Below are 14,115 nucleotides of genomic sequence, written 5' to 3' on the forward strand. Positions count from 1 at the left end.
TGACTTGATGTACAAGGATTTGAGTATAGAATGGTGTTTCTCTTGGTATGTGCTTGGTGGTATAATGGAATGGTGTGTGTGTGTGCGCGCACATGTGCCTGTGTGTGTGTGAGTGAAATAGTGCACAGAAGTGACAGTGTACAATGGACAAGTGCATAAGTATGCTGAGTGAAAGTGTCAATGCAGTAGCTGTGCAAAATGTAAGGAGTTTGTGACCCCATGCAAGAATGTGTGTTTATGAGCCCAGAATGAAGTATGAATGTGTGACTGCTTGAGGGAAGAGTATGCATGTGTGGCTGAGTTCACACAAGCATCAGTGGCAGTACGTATATTGAGTGTGTGTTTTGTAGTGTGAAAGTGTTTAGCATCATGACTAATTCATATTGTGTTGCAGTGATAGACATCAATACCAAAGCAACATGGAAAGGAAGTGTTTGTTTCAGCTCACAGGTTAATCCGCCAGTGAGGGAAACCAAGGGAGGAACACAAAGCAGGACCTGGAAGCAGAAACCATGGAGTAAAGGAGATCACTGGCTTGCTTCTTTTGGCTCGCTTCTCCTGGTGTGCTCAGCTACCTTTCTTACATAGAACAGGCCCATGTGCCTAAGAACAGCACCGTGCACAGTGGGTTGGTCCCTCCTTCCCTGACAGTAACTAAGAAAATGCCTCACAGATGTGCCCACAGTCCAAACTGACAGAGACAGCTCCTCCATTGAGATTTCTTTTTTCAGTTAATGTCTAGGTTTGCATTAAGCTGACAAAACTAACTAGCACAGAGTGTGTAAGTATGTGCAATAATGTATGAAGAATGTGTAAAGGTAGGACTGTGATTGTGTGTATACATGGCAATGTTACATGTCTGTAGTCATGTCTGTGTCAAATGATTAAAGGCACACACCATTCTATTATACTTTCAAGCACATACCCAGAAACCACAATCCTACACTCAAACCCATGTACACTAAATCATACTCTTACAGGCACGAACAAGACAGTATGTTCATTTATATGTGATGGGGTGTGAGCAATCAATATTGTGAGAATATAATTCCATGAAAAATGGGAATAATTGTGAGTATATGATGTGTAAGTTATGTGAGCCTATGAGAGTAGAACAGTGTGTATTTCTAAGGAAAAAAGAATGTGGAAAGATGGGAGCCTTAGCTAAGGTCTCCATTCCTGTGATAAAATTCATGACCAAAATCAACTTGGGGAGGAAAGGGTTTACTTTAACTTGTAGGTTATGCTCCATCTTCTGGGGAAGTCAGGGATGGACTCAAGGTAGGAGTACAGAGGCAGGAACTGATTCATAGCCCATGAGAAGTGCTACTTACTGGCTTGTTTCCCATGGCTTGCTCAACCTGGTCTATTATGCCATCCAGGACCAACTGTCCAGGTTTGGTACTGCCCATAGTCAGCTGGGCACTCTTGGCATTAATCATCAATGAAAAAATGTACTACAGGTTTGGCCATAGGCCAATATGAATAAAGTATTTCCCCTTCCCAAATGTTCTACCTTATGTCATCTTGACAAAACACTAGCCAACTCCAAAAGTGTGTGTGTGTGTGTGTGTGTGTGATTATCTGTGGGCATGTTAATGTATTTGAAAAAGTGTGTAAATGTTTGAGTGTCTAAGTGTGTCTTTAGAACACTCTATTAACCTCCCTCAGCTCATTCAATCTCACCCTCTGGTATCTTCTGGAGTTCAGGCCATGTGTGATTAGGGCAGAATTGTATGCAAATGGCCAGGTAGAGTGACTCCTGGGAAAGTCCAATGAACCTTCCTTGCCCTTACTTCTATGAAGGATTAGAGCCTTCTGCGGGCTGAGGAGATACACTCTTACAAACAGTCACAGCTGATCTCATAGAGATAACAGCACTTATGCTAGGATAGTACTGCACAACATCGGGATTCACCTCCTGTTAGTAGTATTAGGGGCTTTGAGCAATAGGAGCTGGATCCTGGAGCCACCACCTCCACCCATGCAAGCCCATCAGCCCCATGAGAAACTGAAGAGACAGGACCTACAGGTACATCATGGCCATAGCTCTGCAAAAATCCTGAGGAAATGTTATGGAATTCTGAAAGCAAGCATCTGGATGTTCTGCCCTGGGAAGCAGGTGCTGGACCAGATAGATGCACATGCATCCTGTAATGTCTGTTCCTGGAGCCAAACTCATTCCCCACGACCTGCCCTGGCTCTTCACAGTCACCAGCAGCTTCCTGCACTATGATCCTCATTTGTGACAGATGCCACATTCAACATGGAAAGCCATGTCTGCAGCCTGGAGGGCCAGAACTGCAAATTCACCCCAGGGTTTAGTCCTGAGGTCTGGACCCTGGTGACTGGCCAGAGGTTCACCAAGTGTAGGTGGTGAGAAGCAAGGAGGACAAGCAGATCCAGGATATCTGTGCCCAGTGCAGGGAAGAAAGAAGACAGGCTGAGTACTGAATAGATGCTCTAAACTCTCAGCAATGGACAATGTTTTCTAAGAATGGAGACTCTTCATCCCATATATCTATTTTTACTGAAAATAATTTTTATACCCTATAATCCAGTCCTGGTTTCTCCTCTCTCATCTTCTCCCTGATCCTCTCCATTTACCTGCCTATTCAATCCAAGTCCCCCCCCACACACAAAGAGTCATATTGGAAAAAAAATCTAACCAAATTAAACAAAACAAACCAACAATAAAAATAAAGCATAAAAACATACACAAAGAGACACACACAAAACCCATGAAAACACATACATGGAAACATCATATATAAGCAAAGGACCTGCAAGGCTAAAAATGCCCAAACAAAGCATTATGGGAGAAATCATCTCCCAGAGTGCCTCTGCACAAATCCAAAATGCCCCTCCTGGTTCTCTCCCTTCTGCACGGGCATTCCTGGACTACATCCTCAGGTCCACTCTGCACGGGTGGCAGTGACGCTTGTCTCATGGTGGCGGGTCAGACATTTACCATTCTCATCACACAAGCCAAGCTGACTTGCTGAGTTCATCTCTGATCATTGTGTGTGTCCACCCATCTGCAAAAACAGGTGCCACTATCAGCCAGCCACACTACCTGGGAATGGCAACATTAAACTGTGTCATTATGCCACGCCCCCTGCCTACTGGGAAAAAACCGCCAGGGAAATGCACATGTTTAATACAAAACCCCATTAAGTATGGAACCAAGAGCAGTTGGCCACAATGGCATGTGCGTGCAATGATGAGGTCAGCTCCCCTTTAGGCCTAAATTTATGCATCCCAGGGCCAAGGAATGTGTCTGCGCATGAAAGCAAAAGTTGTTTAGTGACCCTCGGCAGAAGAGATAATTACATGCAATCCTGAAACCCCTCACCCAACAGGCATTTACTAAAACCCAGTATGCCAGGCACGGTTCTCTGGGTGCCACTTTCACCATACTATCCCTACGCCTATCACACTGCCCTGTGCACACTAAGCGCTCAGTACCAGCCAATTGATCAACTAAAAGACGTCCTTCTGGACCCCGCCCTTATGGTGGAGCTGTCTGTGTGGGACCTGCAGGGACCCTGCATGGAAACAGGTGAACAGTAGGAGGCGCTGTGCAGCTTGGGCCCATTGCTCACCTTTTTTCAAGCTGCAGGAACTGTGGCAGTCTGTGAGGTTGGACTCTGTCTGGACCACCACAGGACTGGAGTCAGAGACACTGCAGAAGCGGGCCCTTTACCCGAAGAAGGTGCTGGGAACAGAGGAGCTGTGCAAGGCTGCAATGGCTGCTGGTGCTGTCTTTGACCCCATGTGTTCAAGAGAGAAGTCGAGGGTCAGGGTTTGAGCTCACACTACTTGCAGATAAGCCTGCTTCAGGACCCCTCTGGCCCCCATCTGCTGTTCTGAAAACTCCTGCGTGCCTGTATGGGATTTCAGCTTGGTGGCCTAGCTGGCCCAGCTCATGGAGGCTCTCATGTTTCACTAAGCTTGGCCTATGTTTCCCCAGGATCATGGTGGTCTTGCTGAGTCTGATGTGGCTCCGCTCCACGTCTTCCAGATGCTGAAGGCCATGTGTGCTGAACAGTTACTGGTGAGGATTCCCATCAGGAATTGGACGTTAGAGGTGTGTCTAGTACTTCCGGTCGGAGGGTGGCCGGGATGGGGGAGGGGTGAAGAGCTACAGGCTGGCTTGGCTCTGAATGGCTCAGCCTGTCTTTGGGTTTCCTCCCTGGGTCTGCAGACCAATTCAACTTCCAGGGACCTTAGTTGGCTCTACCATTGGGATCACACTGCTGGATAACAGAGTGGTCCACGCAGTCGATGGTCCTTCTGTCTGACTCCTTCCCACCTCTTCACCATGCCTCCATTTCCACAGGAACTGGAATAAGTGTGGCTTTGGTCTCCATCTACCTGACAATAACAGCCTCAGGGAAGCACTCAGAGAAAAGGGCATTACCACTCCTGGACATATATCCAAAGATATATGCTCAAACATACTACAGACATTTGTTCATCTATGTTCATATCAGCAGTATGTATAATAGCCAAAACATGGAAAACGCCTAGAAGCCCCTCAACCAAAATGGAGTACTACACAGTGATAAAAAACAAAACAAAAACAATGACATCTGGAAATTTGGATGCAAATGGATTGAACTAGAAAAAAATCCTGAGTGAGGTAACACAGACTTTATTCAAGGTAATCATGGTATGTACTACCTCATAAGTGGATATAAGATGTAAGATAACCAGCGTGTAGTCCATGGCCCCAGAGAGGTTACGTAACAAGGCGAACCTTAAGAGAAACATACATAGATCACCCTGGGAAGGAGAAATAGACAAGATCGCTTGAGAAAATTGGGAACGTGGGAGTGAAGGAGAAGGGAGGGCACGAGTGCGGGGAGGAAGAAAGAAGGGGAGCAAGAAGGAGAATATGAAGAAACAAAATGGTTGAGATGGGGAAAGGACAGGGAGGGAGAGCAAGGCAAGAGATATCTTGATTGATGGAGCCATTATGGGACAGGCAAGAAAGCTGGCACTAGGGAAATTCCCAGGAATTCAAAAGACAGCTAAGACCCTAAGCAGTATTGGAGACTGCCTGAACTAGCCTCGCCCTGTAGTCAGATTGATAACTATTTTAAATGACACCATAAAACCTTAATCCAGCAACTGATGGAAGCAGAGTCAGAGAGCCACAACTGAGCACTGGGCAGAGCTCCTGAAGTCCAGTCAAATAATGGAAAGAGTGAGAATATGAGCAAAGAGGTGAAGAAGATGGTGGGGATACCCACTAAAACAGTTTACCTGAGATATAGGAGCTCACCATCTCTGGCAGGACATGGAAGGAACCAGCATAAAACCAACTAGGACCTTAGAATGTGGATGACAGTTATATGGCTTGGGCAGACTGGAGGGGGGCACTGACTCTGTCAGCAGGATTTATCCCTACTGTTTGTACTGGCTTTTTAGAACCTGTTCTCTTTGGAGGAATACCTTGCTCAGCCTCGATATAGTAGGGAGGACCTTGGTCTTTCCTCAAATTAATGTGCCTTACTCTCTCTGAGGAGTGGATGGTGTGGGGTGTGGGAAAGAGAAGGGTATGGTAGGAAGGGAGGGAGTGAGAACTGGTTTTGGTATGTAAAATGAAAAAAGATAGTTTTTAAATTAAAAAGTACAAAACGTTTTCTTGATTAACTATTTTCTTGATTGGCATGTACTGTCCAACTTTATCTCCTTTCATTTATTCTAGTTTAAAATACTTTTTTCTCAGATACGAGGCTAGCAATGCTGATTGCATCCTGGTCCTATTTGCTTGGAATATTTTTTCATCCTTTCACTTTGAGAAGGTGTTTTTCCTTTAGATCTGAGTTTCTTTTAGGCAACAGAATGATATATTTTGTTTCTTAATCCATTCAACTAGCCTATATCTCTTAAGAATTCAAGGCCACTAATATTTAAAGCTATTATTGAAAATTGTGTGCTGATTTCAGGCATTTTTTGTAGCTTGTGTGCCTAGACAGTTTTTGTTTCTGCAGTTTTGCTTTGATTTCTTTCCACAGTCTCTTACACCAAATTATTGCTTCCAGCATTCTCTACAGGGCTGGCTTGTTGCACATGAATTCATTTAATCGTTTGTATCATAGAAGTGTCTCCTATTGACATCAACTATGGTAGGTAGTTTTGCTGGGCATAGGAGTCTAGGTTGGCATTGTGTTTTAGAATTTGAAGTACACTGCTTCAGGCTCTTCTGGCTTCCAAAGATTTATGTGAGAAATCAGTTGGTTTTCTGATGAGCTCTTTCTTTTACTTGTGGCTTGTGTTTTTTCTCCTGTAGTTTTCAATATTCTTTTTATGTTATATATATTTAGTGTTATGCATATAGTACAACTTGGGGAGTTTCTTATTTTCATCTTGTCTATTTGGTATTCTGTGTACGGGCATGTCTTTCTTTAATTCGGGAAAGTTTTCTTCCATATTTTTTTTGATCTGGTCTATGCCATTGACTGGACTACTCCCTTAGCAATGCTTATAATTTAAGTATTTTATATTTTCATAACACCCCAAAATTCCTACATACTCCTTTCTAGTATTTGAATTTTTTCATATTTACTTGTGTGGCCTAATTCCTCTACTTTGTAACATGGTGTTCTATCCTCTACTTGTAAGGTGTTTCCTGGAGTTCTGTTACTGGGACATTGAGTTTTCCATTCCATCTTCATTTCAGACTTAGCTCTCTTCACTGTTTGGTTTTCAAATCCTGGATTGCCTTTTTTTTTTCTTTCAGCCTTATATTTGTGTTTTCCTGGATATCAGTTGGGCATTTATTCTCTTTAATTCATTCTCTTATTTGTGTCTTTTAAAAATTTATTTATTAATTTGATTTAGTGTATGATAGTACTTTGAAAGATCTATGTCCTGGGGTTTTAACTACATAATTCTCACTGCAGACCATTTCTAGAGGACAGGTGGGTTTGGGGGCAGAGACATCCTGTTTTGACCTTTCATATTGTTTGTGTTTTGTGAAGAGATTGAGTTATGTGTACTTTTTGTTGTTTGTGTGTCTGATGTGGACACAGCAAGCTGGGGCAGGAGCAGGGCTCCTCAGACTGTCCTGGGGTGTGGGGTATGGTACTGTGGTTCTGTCTGAAGATTGTGTTTAGGGCAGGGTTGTGACTGTGAACTCATAAGCTGGGCTAAACTTCAGACCAGGGTCAGCGTGGAGGCAGGGCATGACATGGGGCATGACATGATGAGATCTGTAAGACAACAGTAGAAATACATATTTCATTTCTAACAAATATTAAACCACCTTTCTGATATTATGGGCAGAGTATTAATGGTAGTTACGAAGGCATAACTTTTTTTAGGGTAAAAATTAACTAAGTCCATGGTATTTGGTCAGTTGATGAATTTTCGCTAGAGATAAATTTAATTTAGAATCTGCACTCCATGATACAAAATCCAATTAAACTGCCTGTGTATTATTTTTATATTTACATAATTAATTTTAATCAATTTTGGATTTCTAAGTACCCATTCATAGTATTTGGTTATTTTATCTCTATGTGTATGGTTCTATTTATCTTTATATTCACCATTTAGGAAGACAGATAAAGAGAGAAAGGAGATCACCACAGAAAGTTTGTATATAATTTAATATGAATCAATAATAACTTATACATATAAACACAATAATTCATTTGGATTTTATATGTATATATGTATAATCATATTTTGAAATAGTTCTTCTGTCATTTTTATTTTGAACCTTCATGGTTCTTATAGAGCTTATTGAGAAATAATTTTTGTACCTGTCTTGTACAAGCTTGAACTTACATTTTCTGATCCTGGTAATGGTGCAGACACACTTGTTGTCTGTTGTCTTTTCAGTTTATGAAAACAGTATGATATGTTGTTAGGTTTCTGGTTTCTCTCAGTTCCCTTCTCATTTTAAGGATATCATGAAGATGCAAGTTCACAGTTAGTGTTTTTATATGATGCACTAGCAGTTACTCACATCAACACTTTACATCCTGTAAGGGCTGAGGGTCTTGTTTCATCTCCTAACACAGGATTGACAGAGTTCAAGTTTTCTATATTTGAGTGTGATCAGTGCTGGTTGCCTTGTGGTTGAACTTGTTTTCCCAGCATGTTGGAAATCATCTGCCTGATTTAATTCATGTTCTCAGAGCACTTTTCTATGCATGCTTAATTTGTACAACAGCACCTTGTCCTCTGTGGAGCCTCCCAAGGCACAGAATAGGTGCAGAGGCTCCCAGGAACTTCCCAAAGATCGCTGGGTGTCTGACACAGCGTCACTTTGTCGTCAGAGACAGACTCTTAGCTGTAATTAGCTCCAGTGGATGAGACTGGGATTATCCAGAGTACCAGACAGATGTGGCTGGGAAAATGAGTTCCCACAGGGAAGAGGTGACAGCCCAGCTGGTCCTTCTATGTTGTTTACAAACTGGGGAAGCTGAGTTTTCCCATTGGTAGCGCCCCTTCTCCATTCCCAGGCCAGGGCTGCCCTGGTGAAGAGCAGGACTTGACTAGCAGGGCAGTGGGAGAGGAGTGGATGGTGCACCCTCTATGTAACCCTATCTGGGGCCTCCCTTCACTTCATTCACAGAAAATTCTCAGGCTGCCTTGTGCTTATTTCTCTACTTCATTTGCAGTAAGTGCTTAAGGCTGAAGACCTGGGGGAGAGCCTGGGGCACTAGGATGGTTTCTACTAAAACAACAGAGCTGTATCTGTCCAGGACATTGTCTGTGTGCTCACTGAATCCTAGTAAGTAGCATACATGAAAAGAACAACTTCACAAAAAATTATAACACATATATCTGTAGTTTTGATAAGGGCTTTTGTTTTTTATATCTTTCTGAAATATTAGATTGGATTTATATCTTGGCTTTTTAAGGATACCTTCACGGTTTGTTGTAGGACAATTAATAAAAACCCAGAGACAGATATTGGGGTTCAATCTAAAGATCAGCAATGTAAAACTGTCAGCTTCTGGCTGTTCCCTCTACCTCAGTCCAAAATTAGGATTGTCGTTTTGGACTGAGGTGGAAGTGTCAGTGGCTGACTGTTTTGCTTTTCTGACATTCAGGTTGAACCCCAGTATCAGTCTCTGAGTTTTTATTAGTCGTACTACAGTTTATCTTTTTGTTTGTATCCATTTGCAATTCTTCTAGTAGAATACACCACTTCTGAAGGAATTCACTGTGCTGTACTCATATTTTGAAAGTCAGGAGACACTTAAAATCATTTCAATAAAAATTTCATGTGTATATTCATTGATTGTATTATGTAATCCTTTCATATTTTAAGGCTATTTTATTGCATCATTGCAAAAGTGTTCTATTGCTATACAATAATTAGATGTTGGCCTGTGGCCAAATTAATCATTTTATTTTACTACATAATGATTATCAAAGTAACTTTTGGAGACCATTAAATTATCTCTAAGTAACATATTTTGCTATTAATAATTTTTGTGATGTTCAAATATTATTTTAAGATCTCTAAGTATTTTACACATTAAATGGAACTTACAATACTGATCAGAATACTAATTTGGGTAAGGATTATAGAAATGAAATAAATACAGTTTTCAACCTTTAGACAAGATTACATATGTTTGAGAAAGCATAATATAGAAATATTTAGAACTTGATTTTTTTTCACCCCAAATATCAAACTAGGTCAATTTATTAAAGATTTATTCACTGAATTATAAGTTAAAATCCTGCTTAGTTTCTGAGTTATTATATTATTGACAATTTCTGAACTCAGTGAAGAAGTTTTCTAATATCTATGTGTCTTTACAATGGAAGGCAGAGAAGGTTTTGTAAAAGTGGAAAAAATGCTGTCACAGGATTGTCCATTTGACCAGGAATTTGATATTAATATTCATTTAAGTTTTAAATGTTGCAGATTATTGTTTGCCTTCAATTATTAATGTGGAAAGTCTGTATTTTATGCACTTAGAAGGGTAATGCCATGAAGCCAGGATGCCCTTGGCAAGGAGCCTGCAATGTGAAGGCTTTAGTGCTCCTTTCCCTCAAGTCAAGCATCTGACACAGGCACTGGAGTCTCCTGTTGTCTCCATGGAGAAGTACAGGATGCATGTCCTGGTTTTAGGGACCACAGTGTCATGCCCTATTGGTTTCCTGACATCCTGAGATTGTAAGACTTTGAGAGAGTGCTTTTTATAGAGAATTCCACTTCACCACACGGCTGCATTCAGGATCCTGTGCCGGGTTTCTGTGTTCTGTCTCTACACTGGCGCTTCTGCCACCTACTGTTTTCTCAGAACTAGAGTTGAGAGTGGCCACTCACAAACACTGTTTTCAGCAGCTCTGTGTCTTGTAGACTTGCCTACAGGCTAATTTGATGGAGGCATTTTCTCGATTGAGATTTTTTTTCCCAGATGATGTTGACATAAAAATTTTCTGGTACAGATAGTTTTGCTAGTCTTTTTAATAGTGATGCTCCTTACTTTATCCATATGAATACTCTGTGTATGTACATGTATGTACACATTTACACATACCTACACCTTAGGTTTAAATTAAATTTACACAAATTTATGGGAAAACCAGAATTAGGAAGGTGAACTTGTTCTGCCTCATGCATCTCCTGAGATTCATGGATTTTCATCCTGAGATCAGCAATCTATGCTTGTTTCTTTTTATAGTGAATACTAATTGGTGTGTCCATATTTTGATTTCCCTGGCATATTAAGGAGACTCAATTTCCTTTTCTTTACGACTAACCTATAGGTGATTTCTCTGAAACTGCTTCTTACACATTGTTCACAGGTCATGTCTGTATTATTCTAAATTCCAAGATGCTTCAGTGTTGAGAGCAGAACACAAAGTGAACTTTAAAAATCAGATAATCAGCACACAATGCCTTTAGATGAACATTCATATTGTTTAAAATGTTTGGTTATTAGTTCCTGTGGGTGTAGACAAATTTCCAAGAGGAACCATAAAATGATTGCATGGTAGCTCCTGCCTCTGCCCCATGATAACCATGGTCTTTTCTTGCCCAAGTTCAGCAGCCAGGACCGTGTGAACTTTATAGAGGATGCCGTCTGATGATCCAGCAGTTCAAGCCTTTTCAACACCATTTACAGAAGGATGCATGACTGAAAGAGGTGAGCCGAAGATCTTGAAATGGCATAGAAACATTATATTTGTTATTTATATAGCTACAACTATTTTATCCCAGTTTAGTGGAGGCTTGTAATGTATTATATAAATGTGCCTATGTATAATTATATATAATCAGTTGTTGTAAAGATTAACTAGGATAATTTGAGAAAGTAGTTTGCCCTGAATCCTAGCAATATAGTGCAGTTTGGTGCCTGTCATTCTTTTCAGTAGCAGTGTCCAAGGTACTTAGACATTACTGCTAAATGTCTAATTTCTAGCAGAAATATTCTGCTGAAATACAAGGGGCGTCATCTCTATTTACTGAAGCCAGAGGTGTTTCAAGGGCAATGGTGTATTAAGTGGAACCTCAAGAAAGGCTTCTAGAAAATCACCTTGATGTGTATTAAAGATGGTCAAAAACTGCACATATGACGATGATTTTTGGATATCAGCATAACACTTGATACTCTGAACCTGATAGAAGAGAAAACAGGTAACACAGTTGCTCTTGTGATGATTGTCTATTGTCTATTGTCTTTGAGTCATCTCTACTCCTATAAGGAACCCCTTACCTGTATGCCTGTAAGTAAACACAATAAAATTCATCATGTTGGATTTTGGGGTAATCAACCACTTTATGATCAGTTTTAAGGCCTAATTTACAAAATGAAATTGTTGTGTAACAATACAAGGGAGACACAAACAATTGTCTAATCACTCTAGACAGTGAACTAATGACAGATACCACCGAAGTTCACCTTACATCACCCAAAGCTGGGAATCTGGAGCTCACTACATGCCCTGCATACAGCTCATGGGTAGAAAAGTATCCTTTCCAGGCTGTTCGGGTCGCCTCACCCTCTTTGAAGGTGTCTCAGCAGTCCTTACTGCTTCTATATGCTTGGGAAGGGAAGGGACTGGAGAGTTTGGCCAGTTTTAAAAAGTTCCTGACCCTATTTTGAGCTGTTTACTTCCTGTGCTTGAGTTTTCTTACAAGAAGGAACGCTTGATCTCCCTTAGACCATCCAGCTGTTTCTCCTTTCAGTAAAAATCCTGTCTGAAGATATTAGTGGTTTTATGTCTCCTTCAACATCCAGTCTTTAAGGAGCTTCCCTCCAAGATGGAAGGTTTAATCTCTGAGGAAACTGCGATAGGACAGAAACCACACTCAGCACCATTTCAGGCTGGATAGCTCGTGGGCCCTACTGCCGTTATTCTGATAAATTCTATTCTGCTAGTGTTAAACAGGTTTTCTGTTGACTTGTCATTATAACCATGGGTTAATTCAGCTCTCAACTCTTCTATATTAAGTAGATGGTGAGTAACACAGAGACTCACATAAGATCAATCTCTTGAGAGTGAAGGAATAAGGAATTCTCATCCCTAAAAGGTACATTTGTATCACACACTCCTCTCCAAGCACTCAGGGGTCACTATGGGAGAGGGGACAGAGTGCAAGAGTTGAGGTATTGGAGGATTAGAACAGTGCCTTCTGCACACAGCCAGGAGGCCACACAGTTTAAACTCACAGTTATGACAGCAGACACAACACCTGTACAAATTTAAACCAACCAAATCCCAGAATGCAGAGGGGAGGTGGGCAGGAAGGACCATTCCTAGCAAAGGGGTTACAGGCAATTGATCGCTGTGGATGGAGGAAGGGTCAGTTTTCTTAGTATTCACTTATAAGTCACCGTGCTCCAGTAATGGCTGAACATCCAGGAGTATATGGACAACAAAAATTGAGCTTGATGTGGAAGCTGCAGAAATGGCTCAGAAGTTAAGAATACTGACTGCTCTTCCAGACAACCTGGATTCAAATCCCAGCACCCACATAGAGACTCACAGCCACTTGTAACTTTAGTTACAGAGGATCCTATATAATCTTTTGGATTATGTAGGTATCAGGCACACAAGTGTTATATGGAAATAAATGCAGGCAAAGCATTCATATCTATAAATAAAATAAAATTTCAAATTGGACTTTATGGGTTTAAAAGATGACACAAAGTTGGGCACATAGGGAAGATGGGTGATCAAGGAGTAAGCGGAAAATATAATAACATTTGTACAAAATTCTCAAAAATTGTTAATTATTTTAAAGAAAATCTTAATGATGACATTGAGTTTTTTCTTCCTTCCTTTCTCAACCTACATCTCCTTCTTTCTACATACAGAATATTTCCCTCTGTCATGGAGATAAATGAAATGTACATTCATGTCATCATTAAGAACATTTGTTATTTCCAAATTGGCATTGGAATCTCAGCCAGCACCTTCCTTCTTTTGCTGCATGTCTTCATGGTCCTTCAAGACTACAGAATTAAGCCCATGGATCTGATCACATGTCACTTGGCCCTCATTCATATTGTGATGCTGCTCATTGTATTAGGTTTTTGGTCTCCAAACCTGTTTGAGTCACTGAATTTACAGAATGACTCCAAATGCAAGGCATTGTTTTACCTGCACAGGGTGATGAGGGGCCTCTCCATATGTATCACCTGCTTCCTGAGTGTGTTACAGGCCATCATCATCAGCCCAAACACTGACTGGGTGGTTAAAACCAAACAAACACTTACAAATTATATCATGTATATTTTCTTGTTTTTCTGGTTTCTCAATTTGTCTTTCAGTAGTAATGTCATCTTGTACACTCTAGGTTATTCCAACACAAGCCAGACAAATCCCCTTGTGATCAGTGAATACTGCTCGATATCTCCAAGTACCCCCATTAGGAGGGGACTGTTTTTTATCTTGACATTTTCCAGGGATGTCTTCTTTGTGGGGCTCATGATGTTCTCTAGTGCATACATGGTGTTTCTGTTGTTCCGGCATCATAGGCGATCACTGCATCTCCACAGAAGCAGCTTCTCTGTAAGACACTCCCCAGAGCAAAGAGCCACCTGGACCATCCTGGCTCTGGTGAGTGTCTTTGTGGCCGTATACTGGATGAACCTTATCATTTCATCCTACTCAACGTTGCTC

The sequence above is a fragment of the Chionomys nivalis genome, chromosome 23 (assembly GCF_950005125.1).
Source record: "Chionomys nivalis chromosome 23, mChiNiv1.1, whole genome shotgun sequence".
Lineage (NCBI taxonomy): Eukaryota > Metazoa > Chordata > Mammalia > Rodentia > Cricetidae > Chionomys > Chionomys nivalis.